Below are 21,242 nucleotides of genomic sequence, written 5' to 3'. Positions count from 1 at the left end.
TTAATAATACTTAGATGTTCTGAGAAATATATATCGGAGATGTAAGAATGATTAGTAGAATTCTGAAATGATTCTAGTCTAGTCATAAATTTTTCTTATCCCTGAAGGATGTTTCATTATTTATAAGACAGGAGCGTGCTTCCTTGAACATGATATTTATTATAATAATGTTTAATATTCCTTTATTTTTTTCTCATTGTTTATTATATGTTTTATAAATAAATATAACATCTATTTCATTCATACAAATAAATATTGAGGAAAATAATGCATAGGTTGTGGTGAATACACATATTTAACTAAGAGATATTTTCTTTAACTGTTTGCTAAACTCTATAGGTATTTGTGCAAGCAACCATAAAGTAACAACATTTTAGATATTTTACTTTTGTTTATCTAAGAACTGTTGCCAAAGATATTATTTTCGTTAAAGTATGTTCCATGGATCCTGTTAGGATCAAAGAAAGTATCTGTCGCTATTCCCGTTAAGCGAATTTCTTGTTTAAAGGGAATTCATAGAGGGATTCGATAATTTCCTTCGGGCAAAGGGAAACTTCAGTTTGGAAATACTTTTATTTGTACTTGAAACCTTTTGATTGTAACCTTGGCAACTATAACATCAAAGTAAAACATCAAACCAGAGCGCCACAGAGAAATGTGCACAACACCGAGAAGCTGGGATCTGCCGGGGTGTTTGGTAATAAAATGGAACTAATACAAGAGATATACACTGAAAGCAATATATATCTTATATAAAGGGTGTCACATAAATCACGCAAGAAGTAATTCTGATAGAGAACACAGGTTTTTATTTAAAACTTAAAATAAAAATTTTTAATAACCGTGGAGTAGATAAATATAATAATATTTAGGAGCGAAATTGAAAAAATGGATTATTGAATATTGTACAGAAAAGTGTATCACGAAAATCTATGTTATTCTTAAGAACAGCAGAGAAAACTACTTTGCCGTAATGTTAGATCATTCATATTTAATTTATTCAACAAGGCAGTAGGTACTTCTCATATGAAAAATATTGTCAATTTTAAAGGCCAGGTATTTAAGAAATTTTCTTCGAACTCTATCTGTGCATATGCAGTGAGTGAACATGATGATATATTGGGTTGCAAATAAATGATACACAAGTTTCGACTTAACAGTATATAATAAAGAGGCTATGAAAATTTCTTTAAGAAGCTTAGCATTAAAATTAATATGAGGAACAAAAGTTAATTTATAGTAAAAAATTACACCCAAATATTTAAACCTAGCCACAATTTTATGTTCATAAACAATAAGCTTAATTTTTCGTGTATACATATATCGTATATTGTCGAATTCGAAACAACAATTCTTTATGTCCCATATTAACTTTTTACTTTGGTTATAAAAGTTCCTATCTACCAACAATGTCGTTCAAAACGTCTTCATCCTCCATTAATTGCTAATTTCAGCGAATAATTACATCTTTGCTCTGGCTGAAATTAATTAGTACAAAAGAAAACGACTCATAAAATTGAAATAAAACCATCGTTAATCTTCCTGCCGTTCTGTTCGGCAAAGTAACTTTTTTTACTTTACTATCGGATTAAGTTTTTGCTATGTTCCAATGCATATTAGATTAGAAAGTAGCAGATTGCCGTGGTTAGAGACGTTCGTCTATTTTACTGCAAAGGAAAATGAAGCCATAAAAAGTTGAATTTAAAAGAGCATATTGTAACCTACACGTGGCTAAAATTATAATCAAACAATATTTATACGGCAGTATTTGTAAGGTGCATAATTAATCAAGTTAGGACGGAAATGAAATATTTATTCAAAAATTAATAGTTATTTGCTGTGAAAATAACACAAAACTTTATCCGCTTCTTAAATAAAAAGTATGGTTAAATAAAAAAAAATGTCTTCATAAAAAAGTGAAAAAAATGTTATGAAAAAGTAGTTAAAGTAATTCATATAAAATCTTCCCGGAAGAGCTTTGTTTTCGAAATGCAGATTGTCAAATTTTGCATAAAAAAATCAGTTTTGTTCTGACTATGCAGATAATAAATGAAATATTCAAAGGCGGGGACTCACTCATGTATGTATGGCATTTTTCGTTGTTGTGATTTATATAGAAATCGGAAACTTTGTGGCGACAGTCAAATAAATAAACAATAGTGATCTGAATTATGCTAGTAGGTAAGCGTTGTAGTAGCAGACATATGTTAAATCTGTGGTCAAGCCGTGTACTATGTTCACAATACTATAATACTGACTGGTATAAAAATACGTGCCATACACTCGACCAAGCAAAGCGTCAAACTCACTCGCTCACACACGCACAAACTTGGATTGTTCACCGGCACGCCAGGCTGACAGGGCAAGCACTAGGATGCCACTAGATACGTATCGAATAAATTGATCGATGCCACGCTTTGTAAAATTTAAAGGATGATTTCAGAGGATATACACATATTTGTAAATCATTTGTAAGACAAAAAAACTTAAATTTCGTGTTGTCGTATTCATATGTGCCATCAAATTTTATGTTGCTATGTCAAATACGGTTTTAAATTCACATATTTCAATTTTATTGATAACAGTAATTTTACTTATAAAACACTTTACATGTTAAAACACCTTGTATACTATGACAATACATCGGCTGTAGATATAAGAATTTATAAAAAATTTGGAATATATTTCTCAGGAACCAACACAATAGCAATAGAAAGGCGGTTGATGTTCTTAAGGCAGCTCTTATCCGAGTTAATTTTCCGTATCGATCCGGTGGGCAACTTGGCAGCACATCTTGTTCTAATCGCAAATTGGATTAACCTAAAAGAACTGAAAAGTAAAAGAAAGCGAGTAAAGAGAAAGTATGGAGGGTTCTAAATTTATTTCTGTCTACGTTTGGATATATTGTTTCCGAAGAAAAACCACGCTTAATTCGTTTCTTAAAATACACGCTTTCTATCACTGCGTTAGAAAGAAACGTTGTTCTCAATTAACACATGGAATGAAAAAGATTTCTCCTCATTCATCAAAAAAAAAAAAAAAAATAGTGCTGATAAAAGGTATACTTACTTAGCTATATGTTACATTCTTTTTCACTATAAAAATAAAGTAAGTCAAGTAAATAACAAACAAAACTGCGTTCAGATGTTAGTGTTCATATATTTATAGAATAAATAAAACATAAAATATGGTATTATGGTAATAGGTCTAAATAATTTCACTAAAATCTAGTTTGAATAGAAAATAACTCTATAATAGTTAAGTCCGAAGCACATTAGGGAAAACTTAACTCTTAGTTGTTCTTATATGCTCATAACAAAGTAAACACTCACTCACTGGGGAGTAACAGAAACTCAGATTTGAGTCAATTCTGCCTTAATAGTTTCACCACAAAATTGTATTCATATTAACAGATTCAAAATTTCATTCAATCTAGTGTAGACAGAAATTGATCAATTTTTGAGCGCAACGTGAGTAAAATTGACATTGTAGAAAATCCAAAGCTACAGGAAAAATAAACCTTTTTTTAATACTTTTTCTAATCCTTTAGGTCTCAAAAAAGTGAGCTTTACAAATCGACCTTCTTAGTGTATTCGGGTATTATTTACACAAACAACATTCGATGTATGTATGACATCGTTCATCAATAGGACTGCATGTATTTTCCAGACGAATGGTGTGGATAAAAAATTAGAATAAACATCTGAAAAGAACCTTGACTTATCCATGTCATTTTTATTTCTTTGTGATTAAGGGTCGGATAATATATCAAAGAAAAATGACAAGACCTTCGCGTAAATATTCAAGGAAACACAAACGATTCGTGTCTTTTAGTACAGATGTACACAGAAGACAACAGAAAGTAATTTGTTCTTAAATCCCGATATAATATGCGTGCCAAGTTTTCAGCAGCTTTTCCATTTCCTACAAGTCATCCTGAAGAGGCTGGAAAAAACTTGGCTTAGAACGGAGGGTTTTACAGATGTTCCTTGGATGATATATTTCCACAAGTAACTGTAAGATTAAAGGAGCATTCCTCATTGTCTTTCAAAAAATATATTTGAAAGAGTAAAATATAATTTATTCGCAAATTTGTCATTAGGAATTCATTTTGTTTGAAACAGTTGTGCGTCTTTTTCCAGGTACAGAAACCTTCTCAATTTTTTTCTTAATTAAATAAACATGCTGTATATTTTCACATATTCTAGGTATTAGAACGTTGTTACAGGATTTTTAATCTTTCACGTTTCCAATGTTTACACACGGAGAAAACTGTTATTGAACTTCCAATGATAGGTATTCAAACGAAAGTTTGATTAAAATTGTAGGTAACTATTACTGAAAAACGTACAAAAAATGTCAATGAATTTTTTAGTGATTATCGAAAGGCTGCAAAATGCTCATATCGAGATCAGCAAAAAAGTTTCGAAGCTTTAAGTCTTTAGTTTTTTTTTTCATGCTTGACGTCAATTAAAAAAAAGTGCAAAACAATGACTTTTTACAGTTTTTTAGAAAACTTAACGCTGTAAATTGACAAATTGATGCATCTAACCGTTTTACTGTTCCAAATGTTACTGCTTAAGATATTGTGAACTTATAAACGACAAATAGAAATAGGAACTGGTAAACTTAAAACTCTAGATCTGATAAACAATATTTGGTGAGCTGGTGAATTAACATTTTTCTGAGACAACTTGTACAATTGAAATCAAGCCAAATTTTTAGAAGTGTTAAATATTTAATTAAGAGCATTACATTTAAAAAACATAATTGTTCTTAGAAAATCAAGTGTCGTTATTAGGGAACGACGAAATCCGCTTTTCCAAATCAAAGAAGGAAAATTTAATCAGAGAGCAAGTAACGGGTTGGAATTTATGTCGGCGGTAATCAGTTCCAGTGACTTCAGCATTTTCTAATTTACTGCCATTTGTTTTAATTTAACTTGAAACATTTACGGAAATTAAATCATCATTCGTTAAATTTAAATCTGGATTCGGGTGATTAATATTTATTTCCTTGGAGCACAATTTCATTAGAGTCTTTCAAGAATTGGGGTTGAAAAGCTAATAACTGTTTTCTGTTGTTGTGTTACAAGAGGCATGATTTACTGTTTAATGGAAGTGGAACTTTTGTTCTATATCTGATTTATGAATGATGTAAATCGACTTTTAGTCATTTTTAGAATATTTAAAATATACGAAGATAAATCTATTTGTTCACATAGGAAAAATATCGTATATTTATACATTTTTCATTTATTTTATTATCCCTTGACATTATCACAACAATAATAATAATATTGTAATACTTATAACAATTTAAACAGACACAAATTTACATTAAAACGTGGGTGTCAATTGTTTTCATAAAAAACACATACTATTAAAATACATGCATATTTCATTGTCCCCTCTTGTCTATTTAAATATATGGCGAATGCGCCAGTTGCAAATGTATTTTTGGAAATAAAAAGCTGTTTAACATGCAGGGTTAATGTGTATTTTAAATATAACGATTTAAAATAATCTAAAGAAATTGGAATAAAAAATAAGGAGACATTCTCTATGGCGACAAGGTGAAAATAAACAAAAGCAGATATATATTAATCTTGACGCGAAAATCACCTTTCTCGAAATATAGGCCAATTTTTTGAAAAATAATATTTTTTTAATTTTTACATTTAATACTCACAAAACCATATCTGCAATGCTTTCTTTCAATTACCAGCGTCGTTGATAAGAAAAGGTCAGCTCTTTATTTAAAGGGTAGTTTTTATGAATATGACTCTTTTATCTTTTTGTCAAAACAACATACTTTCTTCTGTAGTTATTCAGATAGCAATGATTGCACTTTTTTCTCACTTACAGTAGACACTAGAAAAAAATTAATTAACAGGATAACACTAAAGACAAACATATCTACACAAGGTTGATATACAAAAAAAATAGTAATAAATAAAAATACAGAAATATGTAAACAGTTTTATTGTTACAGGACCAATAAATAAAAAAAAAGTAACAGAAAACTTTGAAGATTTATTTTCATAAAGAAACTACATATATGTATATATTCTTATTAGAAAACTATTATTTGCAATTTTATTTGCAGCTTCGTGAAACTAACAATTTATGCAATTACAATAGTGAACCATATTTACATGTTTTTTTATGTTCAATTTGTGTTTATATGTTGTTATTTTTAAAACATTATTTAAAATTATTTTGAAAACAGTTTCTTCTGAAAAACAGAATGAAATAACACAGCTCCACAAAAAAATTGGAATATCCGAATATCCGAAAGATCTATCTATATGTTTTGCGTGTCCGTTTGACCCGATTAGCTCTGGGTTAAGGTCAGTTCAAGGTCAAATGTGGAGAATCAATTGCCAACAAAGTAAACCGTATATCTATACGTTTTTGGGTCCGCCGAATCCGAATCCGGTGTCCATTTGACCCGATTAGCTCTGGGTTAAGGTCAGTTCAAGGTCAAATGTAGAGAATCAATTGCCAACAAAGTAAACTAATATATCTATACGTTTTTAGGGTCGCTGAATCTGAATTCGGGGTCCATTTGACCCGATTAGCTCTGGTTGAAGGTCAGTACAAGGTCAAATGTATTGAATCAATTGCCAACAAAATAAACACATATATCTGTATGTTTTTGAGGATGCTGACTCCGAATCCGGTGTCTATTCTATCAGGTCTGGTTCAAGGTCAGTTCAAGGTCAAACGTAGGGAACCAATTGCCAATAATGTGAACTAATATGTCTATACGTTTTTGGGGTCGCTGAAGCCGAATCCGTGGTCCGTTTGGCCTGATCAAGTCTGCTAAATAACCTTAAGTTCTAAATTCAAAACGCTCAAACATTTATACTTATTAAAATTTGAGTACTTCTTTGAGTACACTTCTCAGATCTTTTGTCAACAAAATAGTTAACCATAAAAGTGAATAGTAGTCTCGATATCATAATAGTGAGATGTAGTAATTTTAGGTGATTTACCAAAACAAAAAATCTCTTATCTTTTCTCAAGAATCTCAACGAACAAGGACACACTGTGTAAATTAATGTACATGAATCATTGAAGCATTAACGGATATATTCATTTAAAGACTTACTGATACTAGAATTTTGTCATGTGAAAGTCACGGGCTCATAGTTACAAGCTTTCTTTCTTTAATATTATTTGTTACTCAACTTTTAATACCCATAAATGAATACTTCAGTGTTTTGAGTTTAGAACTTAGCAGATCTGATCAGGTAAAACGGGCACCAGATTTGGCTTCACCGACCCCATAAACGTATAGATGTGTAGGTTTACTTTGTGGTCAATTGATTATCTACATTTGACCTTAAACTGACCTTAACGCAGACCTGATCGAATCAAACGGATACCAGATTCTGATTAAGCGACCTCAGAAATGTATAGATATGTAGGTTTACTTTGTGGGCAATTGATTCTCTACATTTGACCTTGAACTTACTTTAACGCAGACCTGATAGGATCAAACGGGCATCGGATTCAGATTTACCGACCCCAAAAACGTATAGATACTCGTATGTATGGTTACTTTGTTGCCAATTGATTCTCTACATTTAACCTTCAAGTGACCTTTATCCAGAGCTAATAGTGTCACGGACACCGGATTCAGATTCAGCGACCCCAAAAACATATTGATTCTAGGGTTTTGTCTTTCGGATATTCCACTTTTTTTTGTGAGGCTGTGTAATTATTATTCATTTAACTTCAAAGTCTAAGACTCTACGAAGATTTTCTTTGTAAATGTAATGTTTCAACAAAGTATGCACACAAAAATATTTCAAAAAAGTCATAGGCATAGAAGTTACTCTTTAAGAAAAGGGCTGATATCTACAAAGCTGGCAATTTAAATGTAGAATTGTTGGTAGGTATATCATTTTGTGAAGCTACTATTACTTTTTTCGAAATATTGAAAGCATTTGAAGATTTAAGTCTTGAAGACGCTATGTATTTCCAGATTTAATTTATACAATTTTTTGCTTATTTTTTTTTTATATGCGAATATCCTCTTTTTGTTTGATTCCTCGTAGTATACACATAGATTAGATATTTACAAGTTGAAATCAATAAATGGCATAATTACTTTTTCGATTTATTATGTTCCATTGGCATCTCATAAAATAGTTTTGGGAAATGATGACGTCTTTACTGGAATATATATGGTTTATTATGGTGGCAGTGCCAACAACAGCCAATAGTTAGTAGTGGTACGTCCCTTAAATGTACATTAGATTTCCTGAAATTTATGAGCTGTACTTTAACGGTAGCAGCCTTAGGAAAAAATAAACCACTACAGATCAAATTATCTTAGTACTATTTTGCATACCTGAATCAAAGAATTTTTTTATTTCATTTTTGTTAGGTGTCACTGTTGAAAACTTCAACGAAATTTAATATAGGAGTGTTTTTAAAGCAGCCGAATATGAATATGACCTTATTGACCTTGAACAGTGTTTTGTTTTTTTGCGACATTCCTTCTTGGAATTCGTTATTTCTTACTATTTGGACGGTTTGGACCCATTTTTTTTATTCAAATCTCAACATCCATTTTGACATGACCATGTAAATTTAATTTTGCGATACGACATTCAAAAGTATGGTAAACTGACTTTTTAGTAGAGACTTTACTTTAGACACTAGACTCTAGACCAAGGGTCGGCAACTGGCGGACCGCGGTCCAGGTCCGGACCGCGGAAGGTAAAATACTGGACCGCCAAAAATTGTTTGAAAGTATAAATTACTCAAATAAATTATTTAAAAAGTGCCAATGTTATCATTTTTTCTAGTATTTTACAATTGTGTGAGTGTTTTGAGTTCTTAATGGTTAGTAAGCAGATTAAATTTGAGTCCAAATTAAAATAAGAAATATGAATTTTTTTCTGGACCTCGTTAAAAATTTTCAAAAGTATCCGGACCCCACCTAAAATTACTTGCCGACCCCTGCTCTAGACATTGACGAAAATAACTGTGTTGTGCAAACACATATCTACATCATTTAAAATAATAAATTGAATGAAGAAAAATGTTTACTTTATTTCTTTGGCAAAACGTACGCAAATCAAAATGACGAGATTAAAAATTTATGGTTGAATGCGAAATTTTGTGATCTAGAAAAAGTAACTGAAAAGGATCCTGTATATTTTACGTACATTAGAACCTGTCGCTTCGGGACATACAGGAAATATCTAAGAAGGATAAGAAAACATTTTTGTACGATATTAAAACTTCATTTCAAACATCCTTAAATAACATTTTTATCCTCTTTAGTTCTTTAATGAATTTCTTGGCATGTCTAAATATAGTAGCAACATAATTTAGTATTTACTTAACAAATACGCTTCGCGACTCTTTTATCCGCGACGAAAGCTTCCATTCGTGGATTTTAATTTTATCTGATGTACTACGCCTCCCCACAAGAACGGGTTCTTTCTTATCCTGTATCAGCTCTGCATTTTCACGCCTTAATACAGCCGAAGGCATTCAATTTGGCGTCTGAGGCGGTCATAAAAAGTTTTATATATTTGGACTGGCACGGTGCAAAGTCCTGACAAGAAAAGTGTTTTTAACTTTCCCGTGGAAAACTGGAAAATGTGTATCGATGGTTATTTATTCACATCAACCTCGTATCGTCTCCTCCATGACAGAATCACCTGCCTCGTTGACAGATATTAAGAATTGAAGACATCGTCACTGTCCATTTCAAAAAAGCACCAAATCCGGTTTTATCACAACCATACATAAATTTGTTAAGGAAACGATTTCATATGCAATTAGAGTGTAATGGAAAAAAGCTGATATTTTCAAAATATATATTTTATAATTAGTTCCATATTTTTTTTACAAATAAATAAATTCAAAAAATTTTTTTATGAAAAAATCTATCAAAAGAAGTTAAACAGTTCTTTACACTGTAAAAAATATCTGGTAACCCACAGTTAACTAACATATTTTCATATTCAAGATGTGACTACTGAGCTGTGATATTTGGCGCCCAACGTGGGTCATCAATAGTGGAATTGTATGTTAATTAGAAATGTCATACATATTTTATCTGTTTTCCTTGAATATAAAGTTTGTTAGATCTAGGCCGGTACTTTGAGTCCCGGTTAAGGCTTGATTAACTAATCAGGCGATTAGACTGTGATTTTCATTTATAAAATAAATTAGTACATGTACAGTCTAATCCGTTAATCAAGCTTTAACCGAGACTCAAAGTACCGGGCCATAGACTCCTCGACATAACTTTCTGCTACAGAGGAGCTCTTCCATCCACCATGCCGTTTGATGGTTTATTGGCCAATAAAGTTGTTGAAGTGCGCTTCATTCAATGGCCAGTATTTGCTTCTGGATTTGCGATATTCAGGAATGAAGCAACAATTGAGGGTACCTTTGCCAATGTGTTGATTCCAACAGACTGAGAAGTACATTTTTGATTGATGTATCTTAAAAAGAATCTGTCTTGTGTTAGGCGAATTGGGCGCAGAGAAATATATTTTCTGCATATTTCAACAGCACTCACGCAAAATCTTTCTTCTATAACTGTAAATGTTCTTAAAATGCCTGTCTTGGTGTCGGGTATTGAAACAAGTAGATAACTGGTCCTGTACGTCACTAATTTTAAAACTGGTCAATTCGTAGCATCGATGGGCACTAGTAACCGCCATTATTAGCGCAACCTAAAATAATTCAAAGTTTAATATATACCTAACAACGTGTAAAAGGTAAAGAGATATTACCTTAATCATTAAATATTCTTTATCGGAAGCCCCCGTCAAAAATTCTTCAATAAGTGCTCTTTCCAATACTGCAGCTTTTTTTAATTTGTATCCTCTGGATTCACTTTTCAAATAAGCAGTAAACTTGTTATATTTTCCAATATCTATATGTTTGTAGACCTTTATAGTAGCCTTCAACATCGAATACTCCCACTACATAGATGAAATCGCATATTTTTTCTTCAAATTTATGATAGCACGACTTCTTCATTTATTGTCATTACTCTCCGTTTTTTCCTCCATTCGTTAAATTCGGCGAACACTTTTCCGTAATGTTCCCTGGCTTTCGTTAGCAATAAATATAAAATTGCTTCTTGAGCTTCTTCAAAAACAGCCACAAGAACACAATTACTTTCTTGCATTTTTACCAAATTCAGATAGAACTATTTATTAAACAATTTATAATAAACAACGTACCATAGCAACCAGTAGGTATAACCTTCAAGCACATACTCCTAGAGGCAGTCTTCAGTGCTGAGAAAGCGCGACTGGTGTGCGAGAGAGAAAGGAAAATAAAACGACATGCTATCTCTCTCGCTCCGCGAGCTGATTGGTCGGGGCTTAGGTGCAGGGCGGTCATTGGAGGAGGGGAGCACGCACCGACCAATCCAGCTCGCGGAGCGAGAGAGATAGCATGCCCTTTTATTCTTCTTTCTCTCTCGCACACCAGTCGCGCTTTGTCATCACTGATGGCTGCCTCTAGGAGTATATGCTCCAAGGGTATAACAAAACCTACCACGTTTCATTGAATACTAGTAAGAAATATCAAGTCGCACAATTTATTGCATTTAATATGTTTTTATTAAATTCCAATAATTCTGACTCCACAAATATGATTGTGATGTGATTATGGGTAAAACGTTGTATTGCATTCGTGTTTTAATTACCTTTTATCCACTTAAGAATATTAAATATTCTTGCGTGGATAAAATGCTACTTTCATCTACTATCAAATTTTTTCATTTATCAATGCACAGTTTCCACAGAGCTTCAACTATCTTTTCTGTTGGTCAGCTGTTACCAGGTCTCATCGAAATTTTGCCTTGGTAATTAATCAAACCTTACATAATGCCGCATTAAAAAATCAAATTTAGTGCCATCAGAAATTAATAACAAGCTGTTTCTTGAATAATATAAGTTATTAGTCCGATAGCCCGCGTAGAATATTAATCACAACGTATAATTAATTACAATAGTCAAGGATATCCTTCATGAATTAGGCCGATTAGAGTTCATCACCCTCAAAGTGAGACAGATATAGGGGGTATAGGTGCGTTCTGCTTACATAGGAATTCGCAAATGTAAATAATGGAATATGATGATTAATCGCCAAATAGTGAAATGCTGTGCTAAAGCTAATATTAGACGATTTGGGAATATGACGGAAACGGAAAGAGGCTCTTTTCAGTTTCCGCGTGGAGCATTTTCAGGGTGGTTAATAAATGATTTTGATTCAACACAAGGGCAGGAAACGTTATACGGAACAAAAAGTGGCGGATATTCATCCACTTTTTAACGGTAGAGAAAGCGAAATGCTAAATCGGATTTTTACAAGTAAAGTGACGGCCTTGTTAGCTCTCTGTAACACAAAAATCCGTTTGTGATATATTATATAATGTTTTTAAAATACCATGCAAAACTCACAAGTAGATACTGTTATAATTAGGTATTATTAATATTTTAATGTCCTATGACAGCATTTGTAATTTATTGGGCAATAAATATACCTACACCAGTCACAAGAATTAAGCGATATTAAAAAAATTCCAAATTTTTGGATTATTTTCAGAGACCAGGAAATATAGAATTAATCGCGACTTTTTGTTTCGGCAAGCTGAATTTATCACTATAGATGCTAAATATTATGTACAATAACATATTAGTTTCCAGAGTCATGAAAATGGGGGAAGACTGTTTACAGGGTGGTTAATTGTATAATTTTTACGTAAATTCACGTTTTTCGCTTATAACTTTTTCCGTTCATTTCCACGAGAAAACAGTAGAGTACTTTTTTCACCCTCAACAGACCTACAAAACTAGCCCTCGAGCGTAAAAACATATTGATTATATCAAAAGTTATGAACATAAGAAATTTATTTATGACTTGAATTAAACATTTATAAACTGCGTTATTATTACTAGAACGTTTTGGCATCTCATCCTCTCATTCCTTATCATTGTCTAATAACTCACACAAAATCTGAAATCGGTAAGTTGAATAGGTTACAAGTTATGGCCTTATAAACAAATTAACTAATTATTAGTCTGGACTATCTCCAGGATCTTCCACAATCACACTGACTTTTTTTCATGGTAGATTTCATAATAATACATTGAAATCTATCATTTTTTTTAAATTTCAAATGTGCAATCTAGAAAATTGTTTTCTTTTTTAGCCATCGTTGCAAAATGAAATATATGACGCACGAGCGTGACATAGTTATATATTATTACATATTCGGAAAGCTTATGAAAAGAGCTTTTAGTTAAAAAGAAATCGTCAAGATTCGTTGAAAAACAACGAAGTAGCAAAATATGAATATTCGGTGAAAATATTTGAAATTCTGTGTATCCTGAGCCAAATAAAATGTGAATAAACATATTTAACAAAATTTTAGTATGTGTTTTTGATACAGTTTGGTGCTAATGTCTGACACAAATTTCTTATTTTAATTTTAAGAAAATAACTTGAAAGAATTTTTCGAATAAAGCGAAATATATACAGAGTAGGTTACTAGTGTGAGAAAGTAAAATAACTCCCTCGTTACTTATAATATAGAAAATAGTTTATATAAAAGTTGTACAGAATCAAGAAACCTAAACTACAAAATTAATTTGATATATACAGGGTGATGAGTAAAAACGGGACACGCCAAAGATTACATTTTTTAAATAGAGCACCCTGTATATTTTTAAACATATGGATTTCCGAGAAAATTCTATATATGGCAAAATAAACAATTTATTATTTTAGTGCGGTGTTGCCAAGTTACGTAGAAAATTCTTCGAATTTTGGAAAAAAACATTACCTTTCAACTACTAACACTTGGAGCAAAAATATTTGACAGAATTATAGACAAATATTAGCAAAATCACCTATATTAGCTAATATCGATACTTTATGCAGGGCATTTTTTATAATACGATAACTTTTAAAAAGTTTAAACTTGATTTTCTAAAATTGTTCAAATGGAACACCCACTATTTTATTGTTCTATTTTATTGACATATCGAACTACTTCAACTTTTATTAAGCATGTTCTATATCTAAAATTGTTAGTTTTTAAGATATAACAACATTTCTGAAAAAACTTAATTTTTATTATTTTATAGAACACATAAAATACATACAATACAATTACAAATAAATATAAACTAATAAAATTAACTCAAAATGGAATGATAAATTATGAACTGACACAATGTGACAGTCTTTTCCAAAGCCATTTCATGCGACCGAAAATAATAGAAATTAGGTTTTTCCAGAAATGTTTCTATATCTTAAAAACTAACAACTTTAGGTGAAGAACATACTTAATACAAGTGGAAGTGGACCGATATGTGAATAAAATAGAACAATAAAATACAGGATGTTTCATTTGAAAAATTTTAAAAAATCAAGTTTAAACTTTCTTAAAATGATCGAATTATAAAAAATGTCCTGTAGAAAATATCGATATTAGCTAATATAGGAGTCTTTGCCTAACATTTGCCTATAGCTCTATCAAAGATTTTTGCCCCAAGTGTTAGTAGTTGAAAGTTAATACAACTTCTTCGAGAATTTTCTACATAACTTGGCAACCCCGCAAAATGTTAAACTGTTTATATTGCTATATATAGAATTTTCTCAAAAATCTATATGTTTAAAAATTTACAGGGTGTTCACCGCCTTGTGTGTTTCAAATTAATTTTGTCCTTAATGTTTTTTGATTCTGTACAACTTTTATATAAACTTTTTTCTGTATTATGAATAACAAGGGAACTATTTTACTTTTTCACACTAATGACCCACCCTGTATAAAAAAATAACATCAAAGAATTTATCCATTTTCCAAAATGGAATGAATTAGTGGCGCTGAAATTCTGCAATTTTGTATGTAATAAGAAAGCCAGTAATTTTTTAAACTCTTTAGATTCCATTAAAGTCCTTTTTCTAAAATGATCCAAGGAAGTACATGCTGAAGTTGACAAAAAAAAAACACCCTGTTTTTAAGAGAATAAAGGCCACGATATGCTTAATCGAAATCGAAATAGTACAAATCCGTCATCGTCGCAAGTATTGGTCTTTTATTCGCGAAGAGTATAATATCTCAGTCCGATGGGGCAATTTCACGGTTTTTCCTAAGACATTTCCAATGCAATTTTCATTACAATACGTGTATTTTCGTTTGCCATTTCGGGATCAATAATTTCACGTAGTCCTGGGAAAAGGGTGCGCGCGCCTCCGTTCCCACCGAACGACCGCCATTATCGGCCCAGATATCGAGCTGAAGAGTCGTCCGCGCTCCAGCTGTCCGCAGACGCTGAAATTGCATGCGGGAGACGATCCTCCGCTGCTGTTTCCCTTAAAATCGTTCATTTACGCGGTGGGTGGTGGAAAACCACTACTTCCGGTGTATGGTGTAAAACACAGTGGCCTCGGATGATTCCACACGCGCGTTTCTCTGGTAAGTACGCGGCCAGCCGCAACCGCTGCTCATTTTCATTCACCCAATACTTCGCGTAATTAGCATGTGCGCAAGATAACGGCGGGGCCTCGCCGTTTGCAGCTTTCCACGGCTTACACGCGTTTTTAATGCCATTGCTAGTTTATTTCGAACAATGCTGAAGTATTAACAGAAAGATTTATGTGGTCCTACCCTGAGATGTGGAAGGATCAGTTTCCAACAGTCCTCAATAAATCCTGAGCTAAAGAACATAATTAAATGTAATAAATAACTACCAATTTTCATATTTTCCTCTAACACTAACCAAGAAAAACTGTTTTACATATCGGTTAACCTTTCTGTTCTCCTACTACTTTGAAATTTTTATTAAGGAGGATATTTTCAGTATCGATAACATTTTGGTATCGCTCCACTAGTTTCAGTATAAAAAAAGAAAGTTTGTGTCCCCACATTAACAATAATTTTACACTATAATATTAAATATTTCTACCAATATCAAAATCCTAAACAGGTAACTATTTTACACTCATTTGAAAAGCTGTCACACATAACAGGTTTTTTTTATTTGCTGCTTTTTTTATTTGGTACTTACTTCTTGCTACTTTGGTCTTTGATAATTTCACATTCAAATTGACAGAAAATACACCTCCACTAGACACTCCTTGTGTCTTTTGACCTTTTAACTTTTAGATGTATGCTTTTTAAATTCATAGTATTCTCTTCATTTTTTGTCGCTGATAACAGCTTTCATACATGGTGTTTTATCAGTAGCAAATTTCAATGCATAACTTTTTTTATATATGGCCAAAACTCGATTTGGACTTGCCCTGTGTCTCAAAAACAAAAAAAAAGGAGGCCTTTTAAAAAATGGTCCTACTTTTTAATGTTCTATCAGCTTCTAAGTCCATATCGCCTTTTTCCAAAACATACACAACTATGTAATTTTTTTATAAAATTATAAAAGGCTCTGGATTCTGGATTTTCCAAATATTCAGTTTATTTTCTCATATTATCCTGCAAAAGTGAATTTCAATGTTACTTACATTACTAATACATTGTGATTAAAATATATTTAATTTTACAATTTCGTTGAACATATTCACTTTCTATTTTCCTGTAATGATATACATTATTGTTTTAAAATTAATAAATAAATAAATTTTATGGATTTTCCACTCCCTAATAATTTATAATTAATATTATGTGTCAATAAACAAAGTATTTCAAAATATTTCATTATTGTAATTTGTTTTGTACATTTATTCACAACCATGATGAATACCAACAACAGCACTTGACATGTCTGCATATGTGACATGCTAATATAATATACAATAAAGGTGTAAACAAAGGTGTAACAACAAAAACTTACTGCGCAGTCAAGATCTGAATCAATATTTTTTGAAAAATTTCTATAAAAAATAGAAACGCAAGATTCTGGTAAAATATGTTTTAATTAATACTTTCACTACTTTAGGTAAAAACTGTAGAATTCAAAAAGACAACATTACCAAATTTTACTAAGCAATAATTTTTTTTGTCGAATTATACGAAAATATTTTTTATACGTAACTACAGATGTGATAGTATTATGAACAAAATACGCGACATTTTTTTTTCAGTGTGTTCTTCACCTGCTGTCTTCTGCTTCATGACCATCTGTCAGAGCAAAATAGTAAGAATGACGCAAAAACAATGAAGGCAAATTAACTTTATTTTTCTATTTAGCATAGATGCTCTGTTAAAGGTAAATAAAGAGAAGTCAAAGTTTATTATAATGCCAAATTTCATGTTTGTACAGAAACTATAAACTCTTTTAGTGTGACGTCACATATTCAAGCAANTTTTAATGTTCTATCAGCTTCTAAGTCCATATCGCCTTTTTCCAAAACATACACAACTATGTAATTTTTTTTATAAAATTATAAAAGGCTCTGGATTCTGGATTTTCCAAATATTCAGTTTATTTTCTCATATTATCCTGCAAAAGTGAATTTCAATGTTACTTACATTACTAATACATTGTGATTAAAATATATTTAATTTTACAATTTCGTTGAACATATTCACTTTCTATTTTCCTGTAATGATATACATTATTGTTTTAAAATTAATAAATAAATAAATTTTATGGATTTTCCACTCCCTAATAATTTATAATTAATATTATGTGTCAATAAACAAAGTATTTCAAAATATTTCATTATTGTAATTTGTTTTGTACATTTATTCACAACCATGATGAATACCAACAACAGCACTTGACATGTCTGCATATGTGACATGCTAATATAATATACAATAAAGGTGTAAACAAAGGTGTAACAACAAAAACTTACTGCGCAGTCAAGATCTGAATCAATATTTTTTGAAAAATTTCTATAAAAAATAGAAACGCAAGATTCTGGTAAAATATGTTTTAATTAATACTTTCACTACTTTAGGTAAAAACTGTAGAATTCAAAAAGACAACATTACCAAATTTTACTAAGCAATAATTTTTTTTGTCGAATTATACGAAAATATTTTTTATACGTAACTACAGATGTGATAGTATTATGAACAAAATACGCGACATTTTTTTTTCAGTGTGTTCTTCACCTGCTGTCTTCTGCTTCATGACCATCTGTCAGAGCAAAATAGTAAGAATGACGCAAAAACAATGAAGGCAAATTAACTTTATTTTTCTATTTAGCATAGATGCTCTGTTAAAGGTAAATAAAGAGAAGTCAAAGTTTATTATAATTCCAAATTTCATGTTTGTACAGAAACTATAAACTCTTTTAGTGTGACGTCACATATTCAAGCAAACCGCAACAAATTGTCATAGTTGAAATTGTACAGACCAAATCCTTGTGTACTATAACAATAATTACTATAGATACTATAAAAATGAACTACTTCAAATTAATTTATTTTTGCAAGAAGTTTGAAATATTCAAGAACAACCAACACGTGTTTGGTAAAATAGATACACTAATGTGCTTAAAATTTACAAAAACGGATATAAAACAATATTCCTAAATTAAATGAAATAAAAATTTAATATTAGCCGTATTATCCCTAATGCGCATGCTTGGGAAGAATAGCCTTACACAGGTGAGATCTTGTTGATCTCCCGTCATCATTAGCGTATTTTCTCTTGTTTAATATTGACGTTTTCTAGTTCTACTAAGTATTTTTATTGTTTTTCTTGGTGTTGTACTGTGTCAGTGTGTTTATTGAGTGTTTTTTTCTTCAAATGGTTTATTACAGACGTACTCTTAACCAATACCAAACTTTTCTTGAATGATATCCTGTTTCGAGGCTACATAAAATTATCTTTTATGCGCAAGCTCAGTTAAGGAAGTAAAATGGTCCACAGACATACAACGCTTTCACTTGCTTGGACTTTGGAACAAAAATCCAATTATAGAACTTTTTACAAAGCTTTCAAATCTTTACGAAAATATTAGTTCGTCTAGTGTAAGTACAGAATAATCATATACCACCCCTTCTACTTTGAAGCCTTCATTGTACCGAACTTGTATTGATTGCTCAAAGAACGAGCTTCATTATCAAATTGTAATCTGTTTTTCGTAACAATGCAGTCTTTTTGGGGAACAGATAACCCTCTAGGCCTTATTTGACCTTTGACTTATTGCGTATTGTAATTACTTCCTACATCAACATATCTTAATTCAACAAATTACTTTTTCGCAACGAAACTTCAGGACCCATCCCCTCTTTGACCTTTTAACGGAACACCCTCAGAGGGCTTGACCTTTTTAACATTATAATTGCATTTTTGATTAATGGCGTATGTTCGAGGCAGTATAATTAAAGTAAATAAATAAGGACTTGAAGTGGCTTGCCATTAAAAATACAACGTTCTCTAAAAATCAGCGTAGTTGTAAAAGTTTTGCTTCTCTTGAAAAATTTTGTGTTTGAATTCAAGGTGGAAGTGAAACTGAATATTTGCTATAATTTCCTGAAAATGCCACACAGCAGTATTTGAAACATATATTTCATGTGCAATGTCGCGAGTACTGCGGTTCAAGTTTTTCTGGACGAGATATACAATATTTTCTCTCGTTTTAAAACACGCTACAATATTTCTTGCAGCTGATGAAATTAGTACATTTCTATTATTTTTAAATAAATTTCCATTCAAGCAGTATGTCAACACCTCCTAATCGAGATCCATTAAAAAAAGTGTTTTATAGTAAACAATTTGAGGAAAAAAATACGTTGTAAGGCGACGTAATTGCTAAGTACACTGTATGCAACAGGGATGGTTTCAAAATGTTCTGTTTCTTCGATTAACATGCACAGTAAGAATTCTCTATTTCATTGGCTTTTATTATATTAAAATAGTTTCGGCCTTGCCATAACCTGTTAAGTGTTGTTGGTATCCATTACAACTGTGAATTATTGTACAAAACAAATTAAAATAAATGAACTCGCTTAAACAACTAGAAGAAGAGAAAAACTGTCCAAAAAATAGAAAATTGCAAATATCTCTGAAAGTAGTAACGGCAACCCTAACAATGCTTATATGGCTCGAAAGGAAATTTTAAACTCCATACAACAGAGTAAAAAATACAGGGTGTTAATTTTAAGTTAACAAATTTATAGCTGTTTGAATTTGTCAAAATGTAATAGCAGAAATGGACCACCTAGTATTAAATGTTTTAATTTATTGGTATACCATGATTTAGTGTTACCTATGCCCTTTACAGGTAACAAAAATCCATTTAATATCACGCTCTTGAAAAGAGATACTAGCGCAGATATTTACATCTGCCAAATTTTTTCTTTAAAATCTCAGAATTTGTAACTCCTAGATATAGGGAATATTTAATAAAGTGACCTTCAAATTTCACGTAGAATCCGAAAATACAATAATATATAATAATTTAAAATAAGAAAAGTCAATGCCGACTTGCGGTATAACCGGAAGTGCCATAAAGTCCTAAATATTTTAGTTGTGTTGGCCCTAGTGCCTTTGCTAGGTTGCCAAATTTTCAGATTTATCAGTACCTTCCGAGATATCGATAGTGGCGATTCCTGGTGGGACACCCTGTATATTTTTTCAGGATCCCAAGACAATTTCTAGAAAATTTATAAATATAATCAAAATTATTTACCTATAAAAGATAAATTATTGTAGTACTAATAATGCTGCCCCTAATGTATGGGCGCTTGTGCTGCTATAAATTGTTCTGAATATTTAACAAAACACAGTCGCCACTCCCGTCGGTCGTCAACAAGAAAAGAACGTAACAAAACATTCAAGATCGATAACCAACTTAGGGAGGACAGAAACCGATTTTAGACTTTCGTCACGCAATTAATATCGCGTTTTTCAGCACGTGCATATGCAACGATTAGTATTCATATCCATGAATTGATTTGAAGCCCGTTATGGGTATACAATGAAAATATAAATCATATTCTTCCAACACGTACGTGTGCAGTAATTAGCATTTATATTCCGTGTTGGCCAACTTCATTTAAATAATTAGGCAGTGGAAACATGAAGCACAACGTTAGGCCCAGTAGTGTACAATTTATGGCTTTATTTCCAAACAGAAGCAGATTCGTACTCCCTAGGAAACGCAACGACATGGAAACTGTATTATGTTATCGCAATTTAAAAATAAACATGTTAGAGCCAAGCCATATGCAACGCAAGATGCAACGTGCTTTGGTTAAAGAGTTGTTTGTATTAAAAAACAAGGGAACATTTTTATTAATTTAAAAAAATCAACTTTGACAGT

At 31.5% G+C, this 21,242-nt stretch overlaps 1 protein-coding gene across 1 annotated transcript in view; it reads left to right on the top strand.

The window, feature by feature from the left end:
* The first annotated feature begins 15,299 nt into the window (after positions 1–15,299).
* The window catches only part of LOC108905820 (regulator of G-protein signaling 6), a 152,875-nt gene continuing 146,932 nt past the window's right edge, over positions 15,300–21,242 (top strand). The window contains exon 1 of the mRNA XM_018708848.2: positions 15,300–15,480. The gene's annotated coding sequence lies outside the window, so the exon portion shown is untranslated. The remainder of the gene's footprint in view (positions 15,481–21,242) is intronic.

This window comes from Anoplophora glabripennis, unplaced genomic scaffold (genome assembly GCF_000390285.2).
Source record: "Anoplophora glabripennis isolate ALB-LARVAE unplaced genomic scaffold, Agla_2.0 scaffold164, whole genome shotgun sequence".
In the NCBI taxonomy this organism is placed as follows: Eukaryota; Metazoa; Arthropoda; class Insecta; order Coleoptera; family Cerambycidae; genus Anoplophora; species Anoplophora glabripennis.
The sequence above is the reverse complement of the archived record's forward strand: the minus strand, read 5'-3'. Positions and strand labels throughout refer to the sequence as shown.